The 12215-nt window shown below is 41.5% G+C and overlaps 1 protein-coding gene across 1 annotated transcript in view; it reads right to left on the bottom strand.

Moving 5' to 3' along the window:
• LOC307180693 (uncharacterized protein) overlaps window positions 1-11516 on the bottom strand; it is a gene marked incomplete at its 3' end in the record, with an annotated part of 70199 nt that extends 58683 nt beyond the window's left edge. Inside the window, exon 1 of the mRNA XM_079911059.1 lies at window positions 11356-11516. The remainder of the gene's footprint in view (window positions 1-11355) is intronic.
• Between the last annotated feature and the right edge of the window lie 699 nt (window positions 11517-12215).

The following is a 12215-nucleotide window of genomic DNA, read 5'->3' as shown; positions in this document are numbered from 1 at the left end:
TACAGCCTATTATATCTCATTCATTCTTCTGACTACGGCTGCACAGCAAGCAGATGTCTCCATTGAGCAATCCACAATGAATCCGAGATCTTTTTCCTGAGCACTTACAAGTAGAGTAATTCAGAGCCCATCAGTGAGTGTGAGCTGTTTCAATTGTTCCTTCCAGTGTACATTAGCGTGTACTTGTCTACATAAAATTTCAAGGCATCACAGATATTGGAGATGGAAAAGACCAGTTTGTTTACCAAGCCTGAAGGAAATAATCCTATCAGTTCATGATATTTTAATGATGCTTATTAATAATAATTACAATAACTGTTTATATTACATGGTTTCTTTCATTCTAAAATCAGTAAGATGATACTTTTTTTTAAAGCAACATTCCTTTTCTAAAAGGGAACTGGGGCTCGGACATCAATGTTAACCATACCCTACGCCAATCCAACGAAGCCAAGAATTTGACTCAGTTCAGTTCAATAAACACCTCTGAGCACCAACCACTTGTAAGGCAGGGACCCTATTGGGTATTTTGAGGGACACATCGGTGAATAAAACCTAAGGCCCTGTCCTCTTGTTTATTATATGTTAAGGGATTTGTGATAGTGAACACATATGTATAGCTATTATGATCATTCCAAGAAAAATACAAGTAATATGGACACCATGGAGCTGGAGAGATTTCTCAGGCTCCAGGAATTGAGAAAGACTTTGTGAGGAAGGTGACATTTGAGCCAGGCCTTGAAAAAAAGATGAGCATATAGTCCATTGACAGAGCTTGGGAAAAGGGGACTTGAGCAAAGAACCAAAATTAATCAAAACAATAGATCTTAGCTGGGTTTCTACCTCACAGTGTAAAGACAAGTATGGACATTCTCAGTGCAAGTGGATAAGGTACGTATGCAGAAGATGTCTACTTGGCCTCTATAAACAGGATTAAGATGTGGAAACTCCATTTAATTAACAACCTGAAATAACAATCAGAACACACAGACTACCAATCATGAATATACTTATGGAGACAAGACAGAATGTTTTAAATTAGGATGTCTCAAAAAATTTTCAGAAATCCTGGTATTGTATGTAAGGAAAATTGGGAAGTCCCAATTGCAGAGAAAAATCTCCAATCAAAGTGTAGATGGATAAATGACCTATCTGCCGGTACCTTAGTACTACTTAATACCACTCAATACAGCTGAGAACTGATACTGGTGTACTATTTGGCCATTGGAGGGATTTGCAGGCCCTTGCTGGTTTGCTGGACAACTATAGATCCCCAACTGAGGATGCACAGAATAGAGGATTCCATTTTATGATTCCTTCAATAAAAATATAGATAAGTATAGACGAGAAAAATGCCAATGTGCCCCTATGACTTTTTCCTTTAATTTTTAAAACTTTTAAAACATTTTTAAATTGAAGTTTAGTTGATTTACAATGTTGTGTTTCTGCTGTACAGCAAAGTGACTCAGTTATACATATATATATTGATACATTCTTTTTCATATTCTTTTCTATTATGGTTTATCACAAATACTGAATATAGTTCCCTGTGCTATACAGTAGGACCTTGTTGTTTATTCTCTATGATTAATCAGAGTAAATATTTCTCCACTTTTAGTCAAAGAGCCTAATCTTTGAAAACTCTATCATCTGGCAATATATTACCACAGTAGTTAGCTACTTTATACCACCCTTTATAAAACCCTTGACGTGAAGAAAAAGGAAGCTATAGAAGCCTTCTAGTACTTTGATATTCGTCCCCTCAAAACCATTGCAAATGCCAACTCCATCATGAAGCCTTCCCAAGTTCCTTCCACCACCATTCCCTTCACCACCAAATTAATGTTCTCTCTCTTGATTCCACAGTCCTTCGATCCATTGCTATATGCTTTATCATTTGTTGTGTGAGCATCTATCTCCCTCCACCAGAATGAAAGCACCTTAAAGAGAGAGATTCAGCCTTCCGCACTTTGCATTTCCACAGTGTCAAGCCTATTTTTCACTGCCTGACCCACAATAGACATTCAACACATGTTTGTTAAATCATTTCACCAGGTCTGAGAGACCTTATTTTGACATATTTTAATTACTAAAAAAATTTTCCCTTTGAACCCTTTCCAAAATTTGCCCTTGCTGTCTAATCACGGCATTCAGATTCAGATGCAGCATAAGTGTGTGTATGGCTACCGCTATTCTTCATCAATCAGCATGTTTGTCTGGTAGTGAACTGCAGAATTATTGCCCTAAATCAGACCTGAATCTTGACTTAGTCACACTCACATTCATCAACTCTGTGATTTTGGAAAACTTTAGAGTCAGACTGACCTAAGTTCAGATAGACTTACACACAAGCTCTGGTTGTCACTTACTAGTTGTACGACTTTGGGCAAGTTAAACTCTCTAGACCTTAGTTTCCTCTACTATGAGATGAAGACATGAATAGCACCTATCTTGGTTTAAATATGACAACACGTGTAAAGCTCAGTGCTTTACACATAGCAAGTACTCCATTAAGTATTGTTATTGTATCCTCATTCATAAAGTAGACATAACACCTGAAACTTATATAATACTGTACATGTACCTCAATAAAAAATAGAAACAATAATACAAGACCTGCAGGACTGCTATAAGGAATAAATGATATGACAAGCAAAATTTTGCCCAGCACATTGTTTAGTCAATGTTTCCTTCCTTCCTATGTGCTAGAATAATTGCTACAATTGACTAAGCACCTATTACATTCTAGGTAATGTGTACCAGTCACTTTAAATATATTATGCCATCTAATTTAATTCATATAATAAGCTATTGAAATAATAATCATTAGCCCTATTTTACAGATGAGTAAATTGAGTTTCAGAGAGAATAAATAACCAGCCCAAGGTCCCATCACTAGTTGATGACAGATTATTCCAGAAGAAGCTAAAGATAAGAGGAATCAAGTACAGAACAGAGAAGTAGAGGAAGAAAATACAGGAAGAGAATACAGGCAGAAACTCCTTAACCTTAGTATTCCTATTTGTCCTCTAGCCCCCAGTTCCAGGATGATACTTGCTTTTTTTTCTTCCATGGCTTGCAGCATGTGGGATGCGGGATCTTGGTTCCTGGACCAGGGATGGAAACTGTGCCCCCTGCGGTGGAAGCACGGAGTCCTAACCACTGGACTGCCAGGGAAGTCCTGATGCTTACTTTTTAAACTAGCCTCTGGGATCCATACCAATATAGTCTCCCTTTCACTATTCACCTACTTTCGTTTTCAATAAATATATGAAATGATGTCACTCATTAAGAAGTAACTCTAATACACTTCCCTCTCTCAATTTCTTTCCTGGTTATAAATTTGCTAGTTGTTCCCACGGTCTCATCTCAGTTATAATAATCATCATCCATGAAACATTTTAATTTTTAATAGTCTGGTTATCCTTAATTTCTTAGACTTCCATAATGGGCTCATAATAGACATGTCAAGTACATTTGTTGCCAGCTACATGGAAGGGAAGATGGCCCTTCCATAGCTCCTACTAAAAGGCAATCCAGTTTTGTACCGAACGACAATCCCCCGTTCCCACCCACCTCCCTTTGCTATAACACCCTAGACTAGAGGTGTAGTTCTGACCCTTGGGCAACTCCAATCACAGGCTGGTTAAAGTCCTGTAAGGAAGGGCAATGGAAAGATGAGTTGGATTCTTTCTCGGGAATCTGAATTAGGGAATTCTGAGAGAATGAAGCAATTAACAGGGAATACTACAAATGGAAGAATATAAGGACAGAAGCTATGAGGAAGAAGCCAGGAAGGAAGTAGGGTAGAGATGGTAGGGTTTTGGACATGGGGGGGGATCTTGGCAAGTCAAAGAAGCAACAATTCCATGTAAGCAAAAGCTATGAGATTGAGAGCAGTTACTCAGAATAAAGCTAGAAGACCAAACCAGCAGGTAGCAAAAGGAGCCCAAGTAAAGCAGACACACAGTGAGAGGACGGGATGGATAGAAGACAGAAAGTTACCCCTAGAGCTGCTTCAGTAGCTGAAAGGTTTCTAATTCTGATTCCAGGTTCCATCTGTGAGCATGCTCACAATGAACGCCCCTTTTCTTGAGGAAATTTCAGTGAGTCAGTTCTTTGCAACCAGAATGACTTTTCTAGAGGGTTCAGCACTTAAAACCTTTTTTAGAAGATGAAAGTTAAGTTGTACTGTTCCCCTTCTTTGTTTCAGATGGGTCACAATTGCGGATTCCTGGAAGTCGGTCACTCACCTTACTATCCTGATTGTCCCGACTTCCCCAAATATCTCTATATTTTCCCTGTTCTGAGATAGAAGAAAGTTCTCTTCAGCTACCACCTAAATATCAAAACAAATTTCACCAACTCATTTATCACCTGATTCTTTGAAATAAATAATAAACTCTTAGGTAAGGGAAGCACAAATCCAAGAATGGGAAACATGACAAATAAGCTGTAGGGGAGAAAAACTGGACATAAGAAAAAGGGGATTCAAGGGTATAAAAATACTTCGTTATGAATGTGTAACTTATTCTTTGCAAGGGGGGAGAAGAATGAATACCCTAATATAAGAAGTTTCCGTAGATTGTATAATTTAAGATTTTTACCTGTCATTCTTTCTGTATTTAGTTAAATTTATTAAGAAGCTATATTTCAATATAAACTGTTTATGCATTCAACAACATTTATTGATCACCTGCTCTGTTTCACCCGATGCTAGGCATTAGGGGTACAAAAGCCAAAGACAGCCCCAATCCTCGATGGGGCTACAGACCAGAGTGGGAGCCAGACGATTCCAGTGCAGCGTGATAAGGGCCACATAAGTGAATGCCCAGCCCAGGAACAGTGGAGCAGAGGTAGGGTGGTTTGGGTCTAAGGAGCTTTCCAGAAGAAATGCCCAGGATCAGTTTTAAAGGAGTAGCGGGAGTTGGCTTGGAAAAGACAAGGCAGAAGAATGTTGCAGGCAGAGGTGCCTGGGCACCGGCACAAGAGCTAAAATCCTGCATTCTTTAGAGTATGGTTGCCTTAAGCAGCCCAGTATATCATGGATTTCTGTACAATAAATCACCACTCCTCAGAGCAAGTGTGCCCTTGACCTGCATTCAAAAAGTCCCTTGTCCACAGACCCTCAGTGAAATTTTCCTCCTCAAACATATACTAACTACACAAGCCCCAAGGGTTATAGAGAGTCCAATATATCTAGTATTAGGCAAGATAAAGCTACCTCAAGATTCACAAGTTTCTCTTCTGAACAAATGATGGCTTGGCTTCCTTCAACCACCATTACTGTTAATTTTGAGTTTGTGAATTTATTTTTCAAGAAAAAGAGTGATTCTGGTTTTCATGGAAATCATTTCAGTTCTCCAGAGCTTTAGATTAGAGGCATGCTGAATCTTTAAGTGAATAGCATAAAAATGCTTTTGATAATTATTTATATCACTAAAAATTAGATTGACAGCAATAATATGTACAGTATTATTTTCCATCATAGTTTATCATTTATCAATAACCAAACATTACACATATTTCTAGAGAGTATATTCTTAGATTCTAAAAAGCGTGCCGGTATACTATTTCACAAACCTATTCCTGTTTCCCATCTTTAAAGTCAATCATGTCTTTCTCTTCTGTATCTCCTTCCAAGGATTGTTATGTAAGGTTAAGCAAGATATCCAATGTCAGAAATTTTAGGCAATCAAGAATAAAAGAACAATATAAGTGAAAAAATTATTATATGTGGTTTTCAAAATTCCCTTCCCTAGTTAGAAAGTAATTATATATTATATACTATTTTTTTCCAGACAGAAATAAGACCAATTCAAAGAGAGTCAGTGATTTACTAATTGTCAAAGCAGCCTTGAACTGGTCCCCTTTGCTATAAGGAAGATGATATTTCTAAAACATGGCAGAAGAACTTACTCGGGGGTTTTAAAAATTGCATTAAAAGCTACCATGTAAAATTTTTAAATTATGTCTTTTCAAAGCTTTAGCCAATTTCAAATGAATAGTGCTTGGAATTACGCATAGAAAACATGCTTAATAAAAATGTCATTCACTCTCAACCCTCTTTGTCCCACTCTTGGCCACATTTCAGAAGCGATTTATTACTCACATCCTAAAGGCATCATATATATATATATATATGCACACATACATTTATTTATTTATTTATCATCATATCAGCAAGTCTTCAGCAATATCCTTCAGGAGTTGCATATCATAAAGATCATCAACAGTCCTGTCATCCCCAAAAGCATAACATTAAACATACAGCATGTATCATAAACACTATAATTGCTTAAACTGGTCCCTTGCATCCTCAAAACAGCATGTAAGCATAATGCAAAAAGGAACAGCACAATTTCTGTGAAAAAGCTGTGAGAATGGTGAAGCTAAGAGATGTACCCAGTGCCCGTCCATTTTAAATTCATACTTATTATACAGGAAGACATGCATTCAAAATCGTCGATTCTTTTGAAAATGGTTCTTAAGTCTCCTTGCACATGTGCCTACATGCTGACTGGCAAATTCTCTTAACATCCATAAGTTAAAATCCCACTTTTTCCTATTGTGCTTTTCACTTCAAAATGTCAACATAGTTTGGGTGTAGAGGAATTAATCCCATATATCCACAAAAGTCACACTTCCCCTTTGGTAACCATAGTTCTTGAACTGGGCCTTGTGTAAGGTGACCAAAAGACCAGATTCATGGACGATCCTATGCATAGAATCAGAGAAATACTCAATAATGCAGCTGGAAGGAAACAGAGAGGATTTAGTCCAACTCGTTCATTCTAAAAGAGGTCCGGAGAAGAAGAACGGGGAGTCAGTCCTAGGTCATAGATTGGCAAATCCCAAACCAGAAACTGGTCCAATGTACTTTGTAAAAAAACATGTAATTATTCAATAAGAAATGGGGATCCCTCTCTTCTGATCAACATTCTAAATCTTAGTCTTTAAAAAGAGGGCCAAAACTAAAGCAATTATTTTAATGCCATGTCAACACAGTACTTTTGACCTGAATATCATGGTGATTTGGTGACGACCTCACCCCTTTGCTTCTCAACTCTTGAAGAGATTTAACCTAAATGGGGAGATTTAAGCAGTTGGCCATCTTGCCCCTATGTTCTTGTGAGTCCTTGGATGAGACACATAACCTTACTCAAATATAACAGAAGGATAGCAATATAATTAACTAAACAATATTATTTAATTACAAGAAAGGACTAAACAGATATCATTTTAAAGTGGATTACCATGTCAAGACTTAAAGGAAATGTAGAAAATTTCCATTTTACATCTTATATGTATGTCTCTTTGGGAGTGGGTGGGGCCACAAAATTTCCTTCAGTAAAACTACATGGAAAAGCAATGCTTGTAACCAAGGAGTTTTGGTACTGTCTTCCATGTTGTACTGGTTTTAACTTCAGTAGGACTAGAGGCTCTAGCACTTTTATTTATACAAGTATCCACACACTGTACCTTTTAAAATATCATCACAGTCTTCATTCTTATTCCCCCAGAGTTAAGGATGACTGGGATCACTGCTGCCTGGCTCCCCAGTTCTGTTCAATCTTTTCCCCAACCAGATTCTTGTTTTCTTCACTTCTTAACTCCCCACTCAGATTACCCCTCTCTTTGGATTACTCTTCCAAGGCAACTGGAGCGCCTCCCCTAAAGGCAGCTCCCCAGTGAGTAACAAGGGGGGTTGGGGGGAGTGTCTCGGAAGTGATCAAATACATGCAGATGAAGTCATACAGCTCACAGGAGAAGGCAGTGGCCACAGGTGCCAAATGCAGGCGACTACCCAAGCGCCGCATAGGGCGGTTGCGACAATGTGGGTCAGCAACCTCACTGAGTAACAATGTTGGGTGCGTAGAAATGACTCTTTTTCACACGACTTGACCACACAACCTGTGTGGAGTCTCAAAGTATAGGCGCCAGACCTATGATTTATGTGGGGGTGGGGGGCATATCTGTCCTCCTTTTAAACTACGAAATTAATCTAAAAAACGATGGATTGACAACATTGAAGACAACACCTCTGAGTACTGAGAAAGACGCGATGTAGAAAATAGTGATACAAGCGTTAACACAAATCTGCCTGCAAGGAAATAACTGGCATTTCAATCAAATATTCTCTCCAAACAAGAACGTAAGTGGGGTGTCGGGGTGCTCCTACCTTTGACCTCATAAAACCAGTAGGATTTTAATAACCCAACCAAAAGGCGACCCATGGAAGAGATTTTAAAAATGTTCTCCCTTTATAGATACGTGTCCTTGTTGGTAGGGATGGGCAAAGCCATTTCATTACACTACTATCTTTGCAATTCCAAGATGACAGTGATAACAGAGGAGTGGCCTGCAGCTAAGTGTTTAGTATCAACTGGAAGAACTATGGAACAAGTACAGTGAGACAAGAGCCTCACTAACCACATGTCCCCCGCCCATGCGCATCTGGTTTAACAGTGCACAGAGGCTATAGCTAACGTGAATCACCCAGATAATGACAGTTATATAGGCTGGCTCACAATGAGCGTGAACTTGTTTAATAGTACAAGTGTAAAAGGGTTAGCAGACATTATTTGTGTCTCTGTTGTATTGTGCAGAGGAGGGTGGCGGGAAAGAGAGAGAGGGAATTTTCTGCTGTCTTTGGAAACACTGGACTCCGTGTGAGTAGGAATGCCACCAGCGGAATGCAAGTTGGCCAGGGCAAGAAGTGCTCGACCACAAAGGCAAAAAGACAGTTAGCTTATGCCTAGTTACAAACTTCAGGTCAATGACTTATACAACTTTATGCCCTGCATTATCGTATCTGCATGCTGTTCAATGTATATTATCAATCTTTTAATTACTAATTTGTTTATGCAGTTAACGTTGATTCTACCACCAAGACTGCAAGCTCCCTGAGAGCAAGGGTGCATCTGCCTTGTTCTTTCCTACATCCTCAGTGCTCAGCAAGGTGCCTGATACATAGTAAGTGCTCCTAAAATACTAGTTGAATAAACAAGTGAATGCACGAATGAATTCATGCAAATTCATGTTGTGACACATGTTTGCCACGTTTGTGCCTTGAGCAGGGCTGAGCGTGCTGTTATAACAGAGCACAGCAAAAAGAACTCCAAAAGGCGCCTCTCTTTGGCTGGCCCAATGCTGGGGTAGGCAAAGTCAACTGCGGAGGCCAGGTAAGGGTGGCTGGCATAACGACTGACACGCAGGGCACTCTGAACCCCAGGGTGTGATCCAGATGCAACCACAGCTGCATTGAGCCCCCTCAGATCGTTGCTGGGCTTTAGTGTCCTCATTTAAAACTTGAGGAATAACCTTTCTTTTCCCTTGCAGTTCTGAAATTCTAACCATTTAGGAAGATATCTGGACCCTGAAATCTTGCCAGAGACAAACCATGGTAAGACCTTCTGCTTACAAAGTAGAAAACAATTAATTTCTAAACTATGAAGTTCCGTTCTAGTTCAATGAAACATATTGGGGGGTAGGGGTGGCTTCTTGCCAGATCCCAGCCAGTTGATACCTTCCCTTCATCCTTTCCCACACCCAGAAGTCAGGTTCTCTAGGCCTCAATGGGAAGAGCATAAATACTCTCAACCAGGGCTGGTGCTTTGCTTCAATCTCTAGCTATCACAGGGAGTCAGTCTGATAAACATTTGCAGTTAGAATGGAAGGAAGCACAGCCTCCCAGACTTTTACCGATTTTTTTTTTTTTTTTTTTTTTTTTGTTGGACAAGTGGCAGAGTCACAGAAAACCTAGAATTAGGTAAGAAAGCAAAATTCCTTCAGAGAATTCAAAGACAGCTACAACTGAGAGCCTTGAAACAATCACTGTTATAAGAACAGAGGAAGGGAAACCCACCGTTCAAGAAAATAAGCAGACCTCTTTTTTTCTCAAAAAAATTTTTTATCTGACTATGAGGCACCGATTTTAGTCCTTTACTCGCATCTCTCAAGATGTCACTTTAAAAAGCTAAGGTTTTATCCACAAAACCACCAGCGAGTAAATAGCCTTCTCATTCTTACCCTCACACACACAGTAAGATATTTACTCTCTGATAAACAGCAATTGTAAATAAACCTTGTTTAATCTCTAAAAGCCAAAATAAAAATCTTTAACCTCCAAGGTAGAGTTTATAGATGTGCCTGCACGCCCTGCCAGCGCCAGAAAACACAAGGTCTTGAATAAACTCCTATAACGGGAGGCGTATTTTCTGTCTCAAGCATCTTACATTGACCTTCTTTTTTAAAAAAATATGTACCAAGGAGGAGGAAAGGGGAAAACCCAACCCCTCCCACCCCATTCTCTGTACAAATCGGCCAATAAATCTAACGAAAAGACACAAGAGAAAAGGACAGAAGCCAACAGGTGGAAAAAGGCTTTTTGTTTCCTTAGAAATGCTCAGACACTTGATCTGTGTTCCCCGGTCTATTTGTCTCAGGGTGTCTTAATGATGGTTTTATTATCGTGATGATGATGATCAAGAACAATGATAACACTTCTACTTTGTGATTCACAGCATTTCTAGCTCGAAGCTTTCTCCACGCGTTTGAGACAGAATGGTATGTGTTCCGTTTTACCAAATCCCAGGGAGGCATGCAGCATCCCCGGTCGGCTCTCTGGATTTTACAGCCGGGGAAACTGAGGCACGGGGCAGCCCACAACTGCTTCACGGTCCCTACCACCAGAGAAATCCCTGAGACGGGAAAAGTTTCTGGATCGTCTGGCGGCAGAGTTCTCTCGCCCTCCCTCCTAGCCTGCCATGCCGCTCTTCCTCGGAGCGTCTGGGCTCGGGTGGTAAGGATTGGGGTACCTCCCCTTCACGACGAGCCACGCCAGGGCAGGGTGTGGGAAGTCCACACACGCACACGCACACAGGCACACTCGCACACACAAAGCTCTGTGCAATCTCTGCAGGCACTCGGCAGAGCGTCAGACGGCCCTTGCTCAGCCTGAGAAGGCACAGCTCAAGCTTGCAAGGAGGCCTCCTTGGGCTCCGGGCTGGGGCTGCTCCGAACGAGGGCTCTGCCCTTCTCTCGCTCTCTTTCAGGCTGCTCTCTCTCTCTTTTTTTCCCCCCTCACACCCTCCACCCTCACACCCTCCTCCCATCCCTCTCCATCCACCCCTTCTCCCCCAACAACCCAGAGGCACAGATCGTGTTACTGGGGTTCCCTAGAAAGAGGGGCCATCCCCAGCTCTGAGCGCCTGCAAAGACTTCCAGGGGCAAGGCTAGAGCTCCAATTGCAGGACCCCAGCGCTCGTCCTGAGCAGCGCAGAAATGAGACCCCGACTTCCAGGCACGGGCGAACCAGCCTGCCACAGAAGAAGGAATTGTTAGGGCTCTTACCTTTTTTATGAGGAGAAATTCTGGAGAATCATTTCTGAAACTGAGGGGGGAAAGTGAATGAAGACAAAAAAGACCCTTTTCCTGCAATCCCTGGCCTCCTGGTATCAAGACACTAGGACAACATCAAAGCAACTTAGGGGGAACACTTTAGGGGCCTATTGTCTGCTCTGGTCTGATCTGTTTTTCTTCTGACTCCCCCTCTTGCTGCGGTGACACTTGGTACGGCCCAGGCATTCATGCCAAGTAGCTTTCACACATGGAAGCTTGTCTCAAGCAATTGCTGACAAGCCACAAACAAGACATTCTCCCTCCCTTCTCCGCGCCCCCCTCCTCCCCCCTCCACCTTTTCCTCCCCCCCCCCCCCCCACCGTCTCCCCTCCTCCTTTCTTCTGAATGCAAACTAAAACTCTCCAGTGACAGGCAGGCTCGCAGGCTTGGCCTAGCTGCGCACGCAGACACACACACACACACACACACACACACACACACACACACACACACACTCTCCCTCTCTCTCTCTCTCTCTCTCTCTCTCTCTCTCTCTCTCTCTCTCTCACGCAAGCAGCTCAGCTAGTTGCTGCTGCACTGGTGGAGTTAAGAGACAGGAAAAAGCCTAGGCTGAGTTGGGGGCAGGGAGAGAAAACGAGAGGGAGAGGGAGAGCGGGAGAGCAGCCTCCTGTGTCCTGGTAAAATGGCAGAAGAGAGGTGAGCCCTCTGCAAAAACAGCAGTGGCCACTCACGTGTGCACACAGACACACACTGGGAGGCAGTCTGAGCTCCAGGAAGAGTGAAATCAATGACTCCACAAAGGAAAAAGCCTTGTCCCGTCAGCTGCAGCTTGGGGGAGTGGGGAGATAAGA

This window comes from Stenella coeruleoalba (genome assembly GCF_951394435.1).
Source record: "Stenella coeruleoalba genome assembly, chromosome: 1".
NCBI classification, from domain to species: Eukaryota; Metazoa; Chordata; class Mammalia; order Artiodactyla; family Delphinidae; genus Stenella; species Stenella coeruleoalba.
The sequence above is the reverse complement of the archived record's forward strand: the minus strand, read 5'-3'. Positions and strand labels throughout refer to the sequence as shown.